We start from the raw sequence: 15,117 nt of genomic DNA on the forward strand, positions 1-15,117 counted from the left end.
TCAGTACCTCTACCATGGATTATTATAATAGCATATAAAAGCATTATAATTGCATTTTCAATGGGCTCCTTAAAGCTTCCTACCTTGAGTCTTCTCTCTCTAATCTATTCTCCAGAACTAAAAAAGTGGTATCCCTAAAATTCCATTATTCTCCTGTTCAAAGAGCTCCAGTGGAGCCTCTTATGACCTTTACTGTTTAGTATTTAAAGGCCTTCACAATCTGCTTTCAGATTACCTTTCCAAGCTTACAGTGCATTACTCTCCCACAGTCTATGGTCCAATCAAATTGAATTCCAAAAGAACTATGGTCCAGTAGAGAGAACTATGGAGTTTGAGGACCTAAATTCAAATTTCAACTGGGTCATTACTACTTGTGTGGTGTCTTAGTCTGTAAAATAAGGGCTTTGGAGTAGACCCATGTTGGCAAAGATGTGGCACACATGCCCCAGAGAAGAGGTTGCTCTGTTCCCCCTCTTCACCAGGTCCCAGGACATTTTTGCATGCCTGCCCCTCTTCTCAATAGACCAATGCAAACACTTTCTCCCTCCACTCTCAGTGGTAATAAGGGGGCTTGAAGGTGCAGTTTGGGCATGTGTTCTCTAAAAGGTTCACCAACCCTGAGTAAACAATCTTCAAGGTCCCTTCCAGTTCTATATCCATGACTCTATGATCTCGATAAACTAAACTAATGTTGTTCCCTTTACATGAAAATCCATCTCCTATCTCAGGCCTTGGCATAAAATCTGTCCAATTCTTGCAATGCTTTCTGCCTCACCCTTCCCTCTTAAAATATTTAGCTTCCTACAAGCTCAGTTCAAGTGAAAATGTCAGTGCTTTCCTTCCTCCAAATTACTTTTCTTTTTGTTTATATTGTATTTATTTACATATATACATGCTATTTCCCTTAACAGAATGAGATTCTTAAGAGCAGAGGCTATTTTTATCTTTAAATCACCATTTTTAGCAGTGCTTGGCTCATAAAATGAGCTCAATAACTGTTTTATTGTTCATTTATTAATAAACGCTTATTGACTGGTAGGGGCAGTTAGGTAGTTCAATGAATAGAGAATTAGAATCAGAAAGACACAAGTTCAAATCCAGTCTCAAATACATACTTTGTAATCCTGGACAATTTACTTAACTTCTGTTTACCTTAATACTCTGAAGGAAATGATAAACCATATGAATATAGTTGCCAAGAAAACCCCATACACTATGGTCCATGGAGTCACTACTAAACAATAATTGATTTGTTTTATTCTACAAATATTGTCTTTAGCCTCTCTTCCCCCGTCTAAAATATTTTATGGCAAAATAATGACAATCATAGCTGATAAACATAAAAATATTGCTAATAATCCATCTGTAGCAATGGAAAAAAACTTTTAAAAGTCTTAAAGTGAAATTTTAAAAATAGGCTAATAAGCTTCTACTGTTCTTAAAAGTCCAGAACTTCCTCGCACTTCCTCGCTCTTCCTCCCTCCCCCCCCCCTCTCTCACACACACACACACACACACACACACACACACACACACACACTAAGCAATACATACCGGACATAAGAATCATACAGGTAGGAAGTGTCGGCAGTCACATTTGAACCTAGGATTTCCTGACTCCAAGCCTGGCACTAAATCCAATGAGCCACCTAGCAAAGCCCCTTTTTCTCTCTTAAAACTACTTTTCTTCCAGTACCAGCACAAAACAAAACAAATAAAAAAACACTTAATTATTCCCTTTTTAAATTAATATTCATCAGTATTTCAACAACATTTAACATTTTACTATAAACAAGAGTATTTTACATATTACTGGCTAGAAACTAATGGTATAGCTTTGCCTGGGAATCTTAACTACCATAAGCAAATGTCTTCTCAATCTAAATGAATTTGAAACTACAACTCATTTATGAGTTAGGAACTTACCTTCTGTGTTTATTATTTTAAGCAATTTCTATAACTGCTACAAGATATGTTAATATATAAATTATAAAGTACTCTTTAGTTTTATAGTATGTTTCATTATGTCACATTTTCTAGAAAATAACCTATTCTCTTAAAGATGATGCCAGTTCTCCAAAGAATACTCCAAAGTGCCTTATCACCCAACCAATCTTTTCCTCTTGCCACCCTGACCCTGACTTAAATCAGTTAATTGGTTTTCAAATAAAGGCAACACATTAGCCATATGCATAAACAGATTTCAAGCATATTTGATTTTATATCTTTTGTGCCTTAAAAAAAATGCTAGTCTACATAATGTCAGTACCAATAGGTTTCTTAAGCTTGAAGAATACTCTTCTCAACACAAAAGTAAATAAGTAAGGAATGACCAGATCATTAAAAATGGGAAAAGGTTATTGCCGATATAGTTTATGGATCAGTCATAGGCTTATGTTCAAGACAAATTATGTTAGATGGACTGGATAGGACAAAACAGGAGAGAGAGGTAGAATGACAAGAAGATATAAACAAACATTCAGATTTTATTGAAGCAGGAAATTTACTTTTACAAAATGAAGGCTGGCTATGAAGTTGCTATAAATCCACATAAGCAAATTTCTGAGACATAGTATTAACCATCCTTAATGAAATGCTCTTATTGGGGAGAGGGGGAGATTGGATTTCCACTGCTTTAAAGCTTAGCAGTTGTGTGGTATAAGTTTAAATGAACAGGGGTAGGGATTGCACACTTAACTATATTGATTTTGGGTGGGTGGGTGTGAGATCAGTTTTATAATAGTGGGTATAGCATTGCTTATTTCACAGGGCAAATGAAATTACTTGCCAGGTCATTATAAAATGGTTGATTTCTTTCCCTAATCTTAAGCTACACAATAGCTAGCAAAAACCCTCTGACCTTAGAACAAGCTGGTTTGTGCAAAGTCTATTAATAAATTACTTGGTTTCCCTTTCCCCCCTCAAAACCACAAATAAAAACTCTTACAAATTAAATACTGGCATGAGTATATAAATGCAAATCTTCTTCTACCCCATAAAAAAGAGGCAATGTGTGAGATGGTAGGAGAAAGATTAAGCATTTACCCAGCACTTTCAAGAACCATCCAGTGTTAAATAAAACCACACTGAAGAAAGAAGCCAATGCACTGTGACCTAACAGTTGTATACATAGTAGCAATAATTAAAATAAGAAGTTAGCCTGCAAACACATGAGCATTTTAGAGAACCTTTATAACAAATTTAAGGAGTTCTGTCTTCCTTCATATGTACTTTTCTCCCACCCCCAAACTGTAAGGTATAAGAAGGTGTCACTGAAGACACCTAAAATAATATTTTTATATTTATGTCATGTAGTATGTGTGTGTGAGCACAAATATCTAAGTAGATATTTCAATCACAAATGCCTAAATTGGAATTCACCACAAACCATAAAATATAAACATACAACACACACGAATTCTGAAAATTAGAACTCACTACAAACACCACACACACACACACACACACACACACACACACACACACACACACACACACACACACAGAGGAAGTGGCCCAGATATATTACATCAGCTTTTGCCTCAATTCATAAATGCAAAACCACAAAATAAGACAAAAATCTAAACAGCCTTTCTCTGGAAACCTGCTTAGAGTGAATGCATGCAGTTTAAGTCTTTAAATATGTTGCTGAACAGCACTCGTTGGTGCATCACTTTCAACAGCCACAGGGAAAGAAATGGTGTAATCCTAGTCAATTCTATCGTGAAGCCAGATCAAATAACATTTCAAGCATTGCCTGCCAAGCACCAGGCCTAGCCAGAGTACAATAAGCACTCAAGTACTCTGGACTCAAAACCACCTTTCACTGGTCCCAGAGATCTTTATAAAATAGTTTAAACACAACTAAATTACAGGGTTGGGAAAAAAATAAAATAAAAGCTTCTAAATGTTGCTCCCACACAATTTCTGAACTTGCTGTTAAACACCTAAAATGTCTGTCATGTTATTTTACTAAGCAATGTTAATATTCCAAAATGCTTTTTCCTGAAAGACCCACAAATAAAAATGTCGAGTTGATTCCATCTAGAAACAACTACCTAGAGATCAACTGCTTTACACTGGGATATTATTCCAGGCTGCAAGTTTTAGATAGTGGTTACTTTAAATACAAGTTCCAAGCAAATATTTCCAGAAACCAGTGTTTGAATTTCAACACCAGATTTTGAGTCTCTGACAACTCTGCCCTCAACTTTTAATTATTTTCTAGGCCTAAAACTAACAAGCCTCTTCCCACAAAAGCCCACAATTACAAGGGGAAAAATTAGTCTCCTAGTCCACCGCCATTTTCATTCACATGCCATTAAAAAAATTTCCATATGGCTGAAAGGAGGCCTTCTAGGCAAACAATGCCCCATGGAGAGCAGTGCCACATGTGCTCAGGAGAAGCCTAAAAGCTGGTTGTAAAACAAAGTGGAGCTGGTTTCTTTCTCAACAAACAGAAAGTGGTCAAGCAGGTCTCCAGTCACTTCAGCTGAGAACAAGATTTGAGTAAACATTGTTTTAAGGCACCACCTAACACCAAAAGATTGTACCAATTAAAACTTAAAAGAATCTCCCTCTAGGATATTCCTGCACTTTAGCTACTGCAGTAAAAGGTATTCAGTTTATATTGGAAAAGTAAATTGTATTTCTAACCTCGATGGCACAAAAATGCTTTCTTTTTAAGAATATTTAACAAATGAACATGAGTAATTTTTTTAAATTTTTCAGCCAACAGCAGGCAAAGCAAAAAGTGCTGCTAAAGAAACCTGTCTTAGCTCATCTGCACAATCAATCCAACTTTTCTTGCTTAGAAAGAAATATAAACACACAGTAGAGTATTTTCTCTGCCCAAATCTTGTAGGCTATTTACACTGGGTTGCTGAGGTTTCAGCAATTAAAAAATTAAACCAGAAGTATCTAAGTAGATATACAGTAAATAGGCAGTTCACTCATTGCCTATTCCTGGAAAGACACTACCACATTTGATCCTTCAAGAACATGTGAGGTCAACTTCCACACAGAGCACTCCTTTTTAACAACTGGGTATAAACAACTTTTGAGCATTACAGATTTAAAAGTCTATAGAAAGATGCAAATCCCAGGCCTTTGAAATCCTCAAATTCACTAGAACTCACTTCCAGGCCTACAACTAGAAACCTTTCTGACCCCTTTCCTAAACAACTCTCATTCACAATCCCGAGTGAATGCCAAGATCCTGCCCAATTCTTCCTGGCCCAGTCCCGGGTCACTTCCATGGCCCACACTTCACCCCCTCGGCCTGCCTTGGGTTTTAATCTTGCCAGTTCTTGGCAGGGGATGGGCCAACGCCACTTGCCTGCAGTCTCAGCAGCTGTTACAAGCTGACCCCAGCAGAACTCCTCCTCCTCCTCCTCCTCCGGAGCCAGCAGCGGGGCTGCAGGGCTGCTTCCAACCTCATAGGGGACCCTACACCAAGTCGGGGCCCCAAAGCAGGGGATGAGAAGAAAGCAGGAAGGTGGGGAGAGAAGGAAGGAGCAGAGCAGGGAGAGGAGGGGGGAGGGGAATGAGATGCACTTGCTAAACAAAAGGAGGCCCCCTCAGCTTCTCAGCGGCGCAGCGCAGCTCCGGGGCCGGCCGGGAAGTGAAGAGCATTGCCCGACTTGGAGCCTCCCTCCTGGTGGCGCTCGCCCGAGTGCAGAGCTCCCCAGAACCGGCCTGGGGCGCCGGGTCCCCCACTCGTAGGCAGGCGCCCAGTCCGTGGTCACTGCGGCTGCTTCTAGCAGCCCCAATCCAGGTACCACCGGCGGCCGCGGAGGCTCGGCTCACTCCAGCCTCAGCTGCGGGGCAGACAGTTCCACATGCCTGTGACCCAGGCTCTTGTCTTTTACCCAGACACCAGAGGAGAGAAAGAACAGCCTCCGAGAGACAGGAGGCGGCGGCGAAGAAAACCCGGCGTGGAGCCCGGGGAGCCACGCTTGCCACGCTTGCCAAGCTCCCCTCGGCTGGGCTGGGCTTGATTCCCGCCCCCCCTTCCCCCTTTTCCCCCTTCCCCCTCCTCCCCCAGCCTCGCTGGCCAGGCACTCACACTACGCTTCCTCCCGCTGTTGCTTTATCCCCTCCTTTCTCTAGACTCCCTTCTCTACAGTCCTCTCCCTCTCTCTCCCTCCCTCCCCCCTCCAGAGCAGCCGGAACCAGGAGGCTGCGTGATTGATGGCAGCTCTTAATAGCGTGGTCAGCTAGAAAATGCATCTGCAAGCAAGATATTAAAGAGGCAGCGCATCCCCGAGAGTGATCAGCAGTTCACACATTCTAGAGGAGCTGCTGCTGCTGCTGCCGCCGCCGCCAATGCTGCCGCTGCCAGGAATATTAATACAAACCACCTACTGACGTCTCACAAACGTTGAAGAAAAAATAACAGTAATAGGAAAAGACACACAAAGCATTTGTTCAAAAATGCACAAGAGAAAGATGCATTTCTTGATGTCAAGAGTATTTCTGATCTCAATATTGGTTGCAATTTTCAAATACCATGAAAGCCATTTTGTTAAAAATCAACCTCTCCCACCCCTTTTCCACAGCAGAATAAAGATCCATTTGCTAAGGAAGGCATGGTTTAAATTGGGTTTGATTGAAATTCATCTAATGAGGAAGCAATAAATGCACATTCCTTAACATGTGGCTTTAAATGAACATATACACGAAATGGCTACCAGATTACAGTCTCCTTCATTAATTCATTCTATATGCATCTAAACAAAATTACCAACTGTCATTTTCTAATTAGTTTCTTCCCTACAAGCACTGGAAAAACTGATTGATCCTATTAAAAATTAATTTTATATTAAATTTATTCAATTCATCCCTTGATAGCAACAAGATAATTTATTTTAATAAATCCTCACACAACAGCAGGCTAGCATTTTACCATAAAAACTGGATATCCTAAAAAATAAGGATCAACTCCATGTCAAGCAAAAATCAACAGAAAAGTTAGCAAATTCCAATGATAAACTTCAGGTGTCCTTAATACTACCTTTAATCTTCAGGACAACCCTTTCAGGAGAATCTGAAATCAACTTTAGAAATACTAAGTCTTTAAACAATCTAGAATTTTGCTAAATTATTAGGTTCCTGTTTAACAATAGGCACCTGAAATATAAAGATATAAGCAATAATTTGCCTTAGGTAACAAAATAAATGCAATAAAACAGCATAAGAGTTTAGAAGAGAACCCAAGGGATTCCCAGACATAAATTGGGATGAAACTGAAATACTTTTATTGTTCCCACATTATTTTTACTGGACTCAATCGATCCTCAACTTAAAAGAAAATTCAAGTCATTCAATGCTGGATAAAAATATCAACCTAAAACTACTCACACAGCAAATGCACAGATAGCTGATGAAGTAAGTAGAACACCCTTGCTACCTGAAAAGGCTCCTTTGATCAATACAAATTGAAGGTTGTACAGACTGCCATCGAGTGCAAGTCTGTTTCTGGCTCTGCTGCAAAATCCACTGTACATTAATGTCTCAATAAGAGAATAACCTGAGGGAAATGTGCTGCCTGAAAATAAACGTCATATCTAAGTGGCTCAGTGATAGCACTATACCTGTCAGAGATGAAATCAATTCCAAAGTCAACCTACAGCTCCTGTATTTGCCCAACCATGCTTTCTGATTTCTAATTCATGAAACCCAGGAACACAAAAGAACCTAAAAATGTACTTTTCACCTTTCAGTCTGCCTAAGAAATCCAGATTTGTCCTGGATTAGAGAGTGCTAGTGAGAAAAGCAACACTCAATACCAAATTTAAATGGTACCCATTCAACAATCCTCTCATATCTGAAAGGTATTTTGATTTTGAGTCTAAAAGAGGAAATACATTATAGTCACTGGTTACTTAAAAAAAAAAAAAGAACAAAGTGTAATAATAATGTCAAAGTTCCTTTGATTTGTTCACTCAGTTTGCTCAATAGTTTTTTTTCTGGAAAGATTTGAACAATTCTTCAATTTCTTTGAAGTCTGTGCTCTCTAGAACTGAAATATTCCTGCTAGCTTTTAGAATAGCAAAATAGCTTCTCAAAAAGTAGGTAATGGATGTAAAAAGTGATAGATCTGCTTATTTTTAAAGAGACTATTAGGAGAAAGTTCTCATGTATTTTAAGCAATACACTGTGTGAACACATTATATCTCTGACCTATGTATATCATTTCTCCTAGTTGTCTTCAACTCCAATCCAACACAAATCCAGTTCCTGATTTCACAACAAACTCCATTTATCAAAACAACCCTGTCATGTTGAGTACCATTAACAGATAATGAAAGGAGACAACGGATGCAGTTACAAGCAAAGCACTCAGTATTCTACAGGCCTAAGCATGCAGCCTAGTGAGCTGACATCTGACTTTATCCTAACAATTATAATTAAGTAAAAAACCTAGTTAAAGTAACACTAGGGCTTTGACCCAGAAATCTGAAATTTCCCAGAGTCCTAGCAGTCAGACCTAATGCTTATGGTATTGCTGGTTACAATAATAACCCAGAATGCCCTTTTTTATTTCTTCCACTTAATCTTTGCTCTTCAATTTCTGAAGAAAAAACAAAGTGAGGAAGACTATGTTTCCATCTCCCACAGGCTGCAGACTGAAAAAGCAGACCAATCCACCCTTTGGAAGGGAGTGGGGCTGAAGGGCAAGGGAAGACAGCTTTACATCAAAGGGCAAATAACACTTACCCAGAGAGACTCCAATAGGGTTCCTTAAAAATTTTAAACTGTCAGAAAGCCAGAGAAAGAATTGTTCAAATCTTTCCAGAAAAAAAACTATTGAGCAAACTGAGTGAACAAATCAAAGGAACTTTGACATTATTATTACACTGGTGTAATAACAGAGACAGAGACAGCCATTAACTGATATTTGCACATGCCCTAGCCCTGTTTTTCTCTAAAAGAATATGCAGAAGGAACTTTAAACAGACCAATGTTTCATTTCACCAACTCATCAAAACAGATCTTCCAATTAAGTATATATATAGCCTACTAAAGTGCTAAAGTTGCTTAAGTGAAAGATAGGGGGAAAATGTTAATTATTAAACAGATACACCACAGACCTACACTGATAAACTTCAATGAGGTATGGGGATAATTCTGACTTCTCAATACTTATGTCAGTAAAGAACAAGCTTTAATGGATCCTATCAAACTGGAAGGCTTCAAGTACTGGCCTACCAACAGAAAGGCATCCACACATCTGCCTAGCTATTCAGCTATTTGATGACTAGATAATTTTTTGGCCATAGCAGCTCATAAAGACTATCTCAGACATGGAGAGGCTGTGATCCATGCAGATATAGCACCCTAAGGATGAAAATTACATATCAATTAAAGCCAAATTTCAAGTTGAAAATCATTCTTTCAACTTATTCCAAGTTAAACAATAAGGTCCACACACTATCACCTAGACAAAGAGCTAAATTTGTTCTATTTCAGACAATATATCTGAAAATGGCTACAAATTCTGGCTGAACACAAAATTACACTTCAGACATCTTGTATTCTATAAGTCATTTCTAAGATCCAAAATACTTATTGCATTTTAATTTCATACCTATCTAAAATTAGATGGTATATTTTGCAAGCCTCTAAAAACTTTTATTTTTTAATTGATTCTTTTGCTAATTTTTACTAATTACTAATAAACTTGTATAATATATAACATAAATATACAACAGATACAGATTTCTAAGGACAAATCTATATTAAAATCATTGAATTAAACCATTAATAATTATCTCTTTAAAGGAAGATGGGAATTGCCCTAAAATGTAATTGGCATGAAGAGCAGCAGTTAAATAAATATTGTAACAATTTAAAAATTGTCAAATTATCACAAAACATCCCTTAGCTTTTCCCTTTGGGGAAAATTCAGTCTAGGGGATTTGTTTTATTTTATTTTTTAAATGAGTACTTGGTCACTTATTCATATATTTGTAAACTATAAATTCTATTAAGTAAAGGTCATTTGTAGGTTATAGCCACAGAGTAGTATGAATTTTTTTTAAAGAATTGTGTTAAGCACCGGACAATTAAATTATCAAATCATATTTTTCATAGTATGCACATATTTACAAAATTTTTCCTCATATATAAGGCCATTTTGCTTCCTTTTCTGTTGCCAATCTTGCAATTTATCAGTTTGCAAGTCATATTTTCCCTCTAAAATATTTTCTGCCATTGATGCCAATGCCTTGCACAAAGTCATTTCCCAATAAAAGTCTGTTCAAATGAGAGGCAAGGGCAAAATTTCAGATTATATGTGGCCTAAAGAAAAAATATAGACAGGATTAGTAGGAAGCATCAATTTTTAAAAATCACAATATTGATTTGGGATATATCTAAAGAGTAATACTTATACAATAAGCAATAATAGTGTCATAGCTATCTGTAGAATTCCCAAATTAGAAAATGTAATAAAGTGCTACAGTACTTGGAGTTCAGCATTAGATACACGAGTAAGTATAATTCCATTTATATTAGATACTAAATATTTTCTTTTGGGGGCATGGCAATCAATATATCTAATTAGTAAGGATTAAATTCAATGTCAACAAAATGGCATCAAAATCTACAATGTGTACACTTTTGAAAAGAGCCAAAGATAACATTAGAAGCCACATTTAGAAGAGGTTGACCATTGCAAACAGCACACATACCAAACCTGAGAGAAGAGGAAGCAGAAGTGGAAAGATCATAGTATTTAGAGAGCTGGATAAAACCTTCACTATCATCTAGTCTAACTCCATTTTCATAAGAGCTATCTACTCACTAGTAAAATCAGCTACTACATTAACTGTGTTAGTTTCAGCAACACCCAAAGGCCTGTTATGCAGAAAGTATTTCAAGATAACATTTTACATTCATTATTCTATTTCACCTTCACAACTCTGTGAGGTAGGCTCTACATATCTTATCCCCACCTTATAAATTAATTCTCAATGGCAGAATTTGAAACCAAATCTACCCAGACTCAAGCCTCAGTAATTTTTTTAAAAATAATTTTTCTATTACAAAACACTTCCATTCATTCCTTCTGGTTCTTAAGTTTCCTCATCTTATTTCTGAGGTCCTTTCCCAACAATCTATAATACCTATGTATAGATAAAAATTATGATCATACTGAAAGTTCACAATTCTTAGATTCAAAATAAGTTCATGTATATTCTGGTTAAAATGAACATAAAAACATGGTATTTACTTACTTTATCCTTCAAACAAAACACTATTGAATGTTAATAATTAAACACTTTAAAATACACACAAAAAGCAATTTTTTTTCTGTTTCTTCAACAGTAATAAAATTAGTAATTTTGATAAAAAGGTTTCCAGAAAACTATACAGTCCCAGTCTGGATATTTCCCTTCCTTGGAGCAAAGACTTCCACTGGAAGGGCGGCTTAAATCAGCACTATCTTTGGGTGAGAACCCATTACAAACATGTTAGGATATTCAGGATTCATCAACTGCCCTCTGTATGGACAGGTATACAACCTTGATTTCAAGATGTATAATCCTGATCAAGGATATAAGGATAAAAAAGGGAAGAATAAAGGGGAATGGAAGTTTGAGCAAGGTAATGAGCATATATTAAGCATTTACTATGTACCAGACACTGTGTTAAGCTTAGCCTTGAAGCAGCTAAAATGATAGGCAAATGCTTTAAAGATTTTTAATAGCATTTTCTCTTACATCTCAAAATTTAGTCATGATCAGATTGAAAAAAGAAGGCCACACTGTTACAGACAATTGTCTCTTGAAAGGACAAAAAATATTTAGGTATAGAGATCTCTCACTGAAAGAGTTGTGGATAAAAAGACAAAGAGAGTCATACAGATGAATGAGCTGAGGAACTGAGAGACCTGGCAGGATGTTTAAGATGTGATCCCTTATGTACTTAGATATCTACTAAATGTAATACATTCAGTTGTAGGATCCAGCCAAGTTGCTAGGAAGCAAGTTATGAGAAAAGGCTTAACTCAAAAACACAGCAGGAATCTTCACAGCAAGAAATCAAAACATAAGCCAGGCCAGATATTTCAGCAAATAATATAATGTCTACTAATCAGAAACATTAACTTGGCTATTATTTTTTCTTCTGATTTGTTTCTCCTACTATTTAGTACCTAGTAAGAAAGGTTAAGCATTTCCCTTTCCAGTAAAAAAAAAAATACTCTCTTCTAAACATGTATCAGAAAAATGAAAAATAGAAACTACAGACTGAAAATAAAAAAGAATATCATTTCCCAGATTAAAACAACAAGCAGAAAATTATACCCATCAGGCAATCCACTGGTCCAAAATCAGGTATTTCCATCTGGAACTGTGCCTTCATTTCAGAAGATAGCAATTTTAAAATACATATTCCCTTAAAAATTACAAACTTGCTAAGACAAAATTAAATGCCTCATTTGTAAGAATTTTCAACCAAAAAGGGGAGGTTTACATTTTGTCATAAAGTAAAAACACATGATCATGAACATCCACATTTGGGAGAAGCTGGATATAATTTTCCAGAAAAATCAAACATTTAAATAAGCAGAAAACACACAGCTGAATACAAAGGAATACTCAGGATTCCCTTTTAACTTGTGTATTATTTGATTAATTCTAACAATAAAAACAAAACATTGATCTTCCCCTAAAATCTTCAGGACATGTTAACTTTACAAAGGAAAATATGATACTCCTATCAGCAGGCTCTGGTACTTTTAAACTATTCTAATGTAAAGCTTGCTCATTCTCACAAGTGAAAGGAAGTGACTGCCAAAAGCTTCCTTTACAATCTCTTCAAAACAGGGCAAATCCTTTAATGTGAGATTTTCCTGACATTCCAAATGTAGTCTACACTGAACAAACAAAAATGCATTAAGCACTGCCCTGCCTGTGTTATCTTTTATTGAAGGCCAAGCAGAGATCAGAAATAAGACCAAGTTATTTACATTTGGGGAGTATTAATCACTTTAACATTCTAGAGCTTTAAAAAATTCAATAGACTTTCTAAATGACAATAACCACAAAATGTAACCATAGCTATATTAGTCTTTTTCTCAAGAGAGCAAGATAAGCTTTAAAAATACGGAAGTTTATATAGTTGAAAAATGTGTGACTATAGGAGGATTCATGATTATAGTTAGATGTCATGGTGGCATGGAGTTTATTTCTGCCAAGCATGGCTTCACATTTGAAGAAATTACTCAAAAATGCCCCAAAAAACAAAAGAGAAAAACCACTGAAAACAAGACTTTAAAAAAAAAAAGAAAGAAATCTAAATTGTAGTCTCCATAAACATAGTAAAGAATAGAACTAATCAGAGATGGGATCCCAGAGATCATCTAGTCCAATCCTGTATCCAATGCCTTGAACAATATTCCTAAGAATCATAATTTTAAAGTTGGAAGGAATGGAAGACGTCATTCAGTCTCAATTCACACATGTTGTTCACCTAAACCTTGAACACTTCAAGGAAAGGGAATCCACCACTCTTCTAGGCACATCATTCTACTTTTGGACAGCTAAGGAAGTCTAAATTGCCCTCTTTTCACCTTCCACACATGGCTCCTGGTTCTGTCCTCCAAGACAAAATAAGGTAAATCTAATCCCTCTCTTCAACATGACAATCCTTCATATATTTGAACATAGTTCTCTCTCCTCTGAATTTCCTTTTCTAGAGGTTACATATGACCAGTTCCTTCAGTAGATCACCGAATATCACGAGTCATGACTTTAAAGATCTTCATAATCTTAGTTGCATTTTCAGGACATATTCCAGCGGTTTGTCAATATCTTTAATAAACTATGATGTCCAGAAAGCACAACAGTTGACATGAGATCTGACAAAGGCAGAGTGCTATGGGATTACTACCACCCTGTTCCTTGAAGGTATGACCCTCAAAATGCTGCCCAAATCCGAATTGGCTTTTTTTGAACTGCTTTATTACACACTAATAAATCATATTTCTGACAAATGGTCATCTAAACAAGTGCCCTCCAAACGTTTTTCATCACACATATCTATCAGTTAAAAAATTGGGGGCACATATCAATATACATATGATTCCTTATTTATAAATTATATATTGTACTATACTAACAATTATTTGTATTGCAGAAATTACAAAAAATAGAAACTTAAAAAGGATAAGAAAGGTGAAATGATATTTCCACCCCCCTAGAATCCATAGGGAGTCAATGGAGTATACTACAGAGTGGTAATTTGTGTGGAGGATGGATTGGAGTGGGAAAGAGATATGAAGCAATGCAACTAATTCGGAGGTTATTGCAATAATGCATTAGGACGTGGGGGCAGCTGGGTAGCTCAGTGGAGTGAGAGTCGGGCCTAGAGACAGGAGGTCCTAGGTTCAAACCCGGCCTCAGCCACTTCCCAGCTGTGTGACCCTGGGCAAGTCACTTGACCCCCATTGCCCACCCTTACCAATCTTCCACCTATGAGACAATAAACCGAAGTACAAGGGTTTAAAAAAAAATAATAATGCATTAGGACGTGATCGAGGTCACAACTAGGGACATGACTGCCAAATATGACAACAAGGTTGGAGAAATCTGTTTGACTAGAAAGATGATGTGGTCTGGACAGCCAACAGGGAAATATGTAAGAAAGGTGGGAGAACAAAATAAAATGATATCTACAATTCAGATCACAATACTTTGTGACTCAATCTGTTAAATGAAAAGCAGAGGGCAGAGAGGGTAAAACTCTAATGGTTCAATGTCCCAAAGCAAAATAATCCATCTAAATAAGGAGGGAATCTAGGATCTGGGCCTGGAAGGTAAAGGAGAAATTTGGGAGCTTGAACTGCAGAGAAAGGGGAAGAATCTTGGGGGGGGGGTCAAGGAGTAGGAATCTTAATGCTGAAAAAAAAGAAAGAGGGGCAGCTAGGAGGTTCAGTGTATTGAGAGCCAGCCAAGCCAAGAGACAGGAGGTCCTGGTTTCTAATGTAACCTCAGACACTTACTTCCTAGCCCTGTGACCCTAGGCAAACCACTTAATCTCAGTTACCTAGCCCTTTATACTCTTCTGCCCTGGAACCAGATTGTATATAACCCTCTGGTATGATGT

This window comes from Gracilinanus agilis, chromosome 3, assembly GCF_016433145.1.
Source record: "Gracilinanus agilis isolate LMUSP501 chromosome 3, AgileGrace, whole genome shotgun sequence".
NCBI classification, from domain to species: domain Eukaryota; kingdom Metazoa; phylum Chordata; class Mammalia; order Didelphimorphia; family Didelphidae; genus Gracilinanus; species Gracilinanus agilis.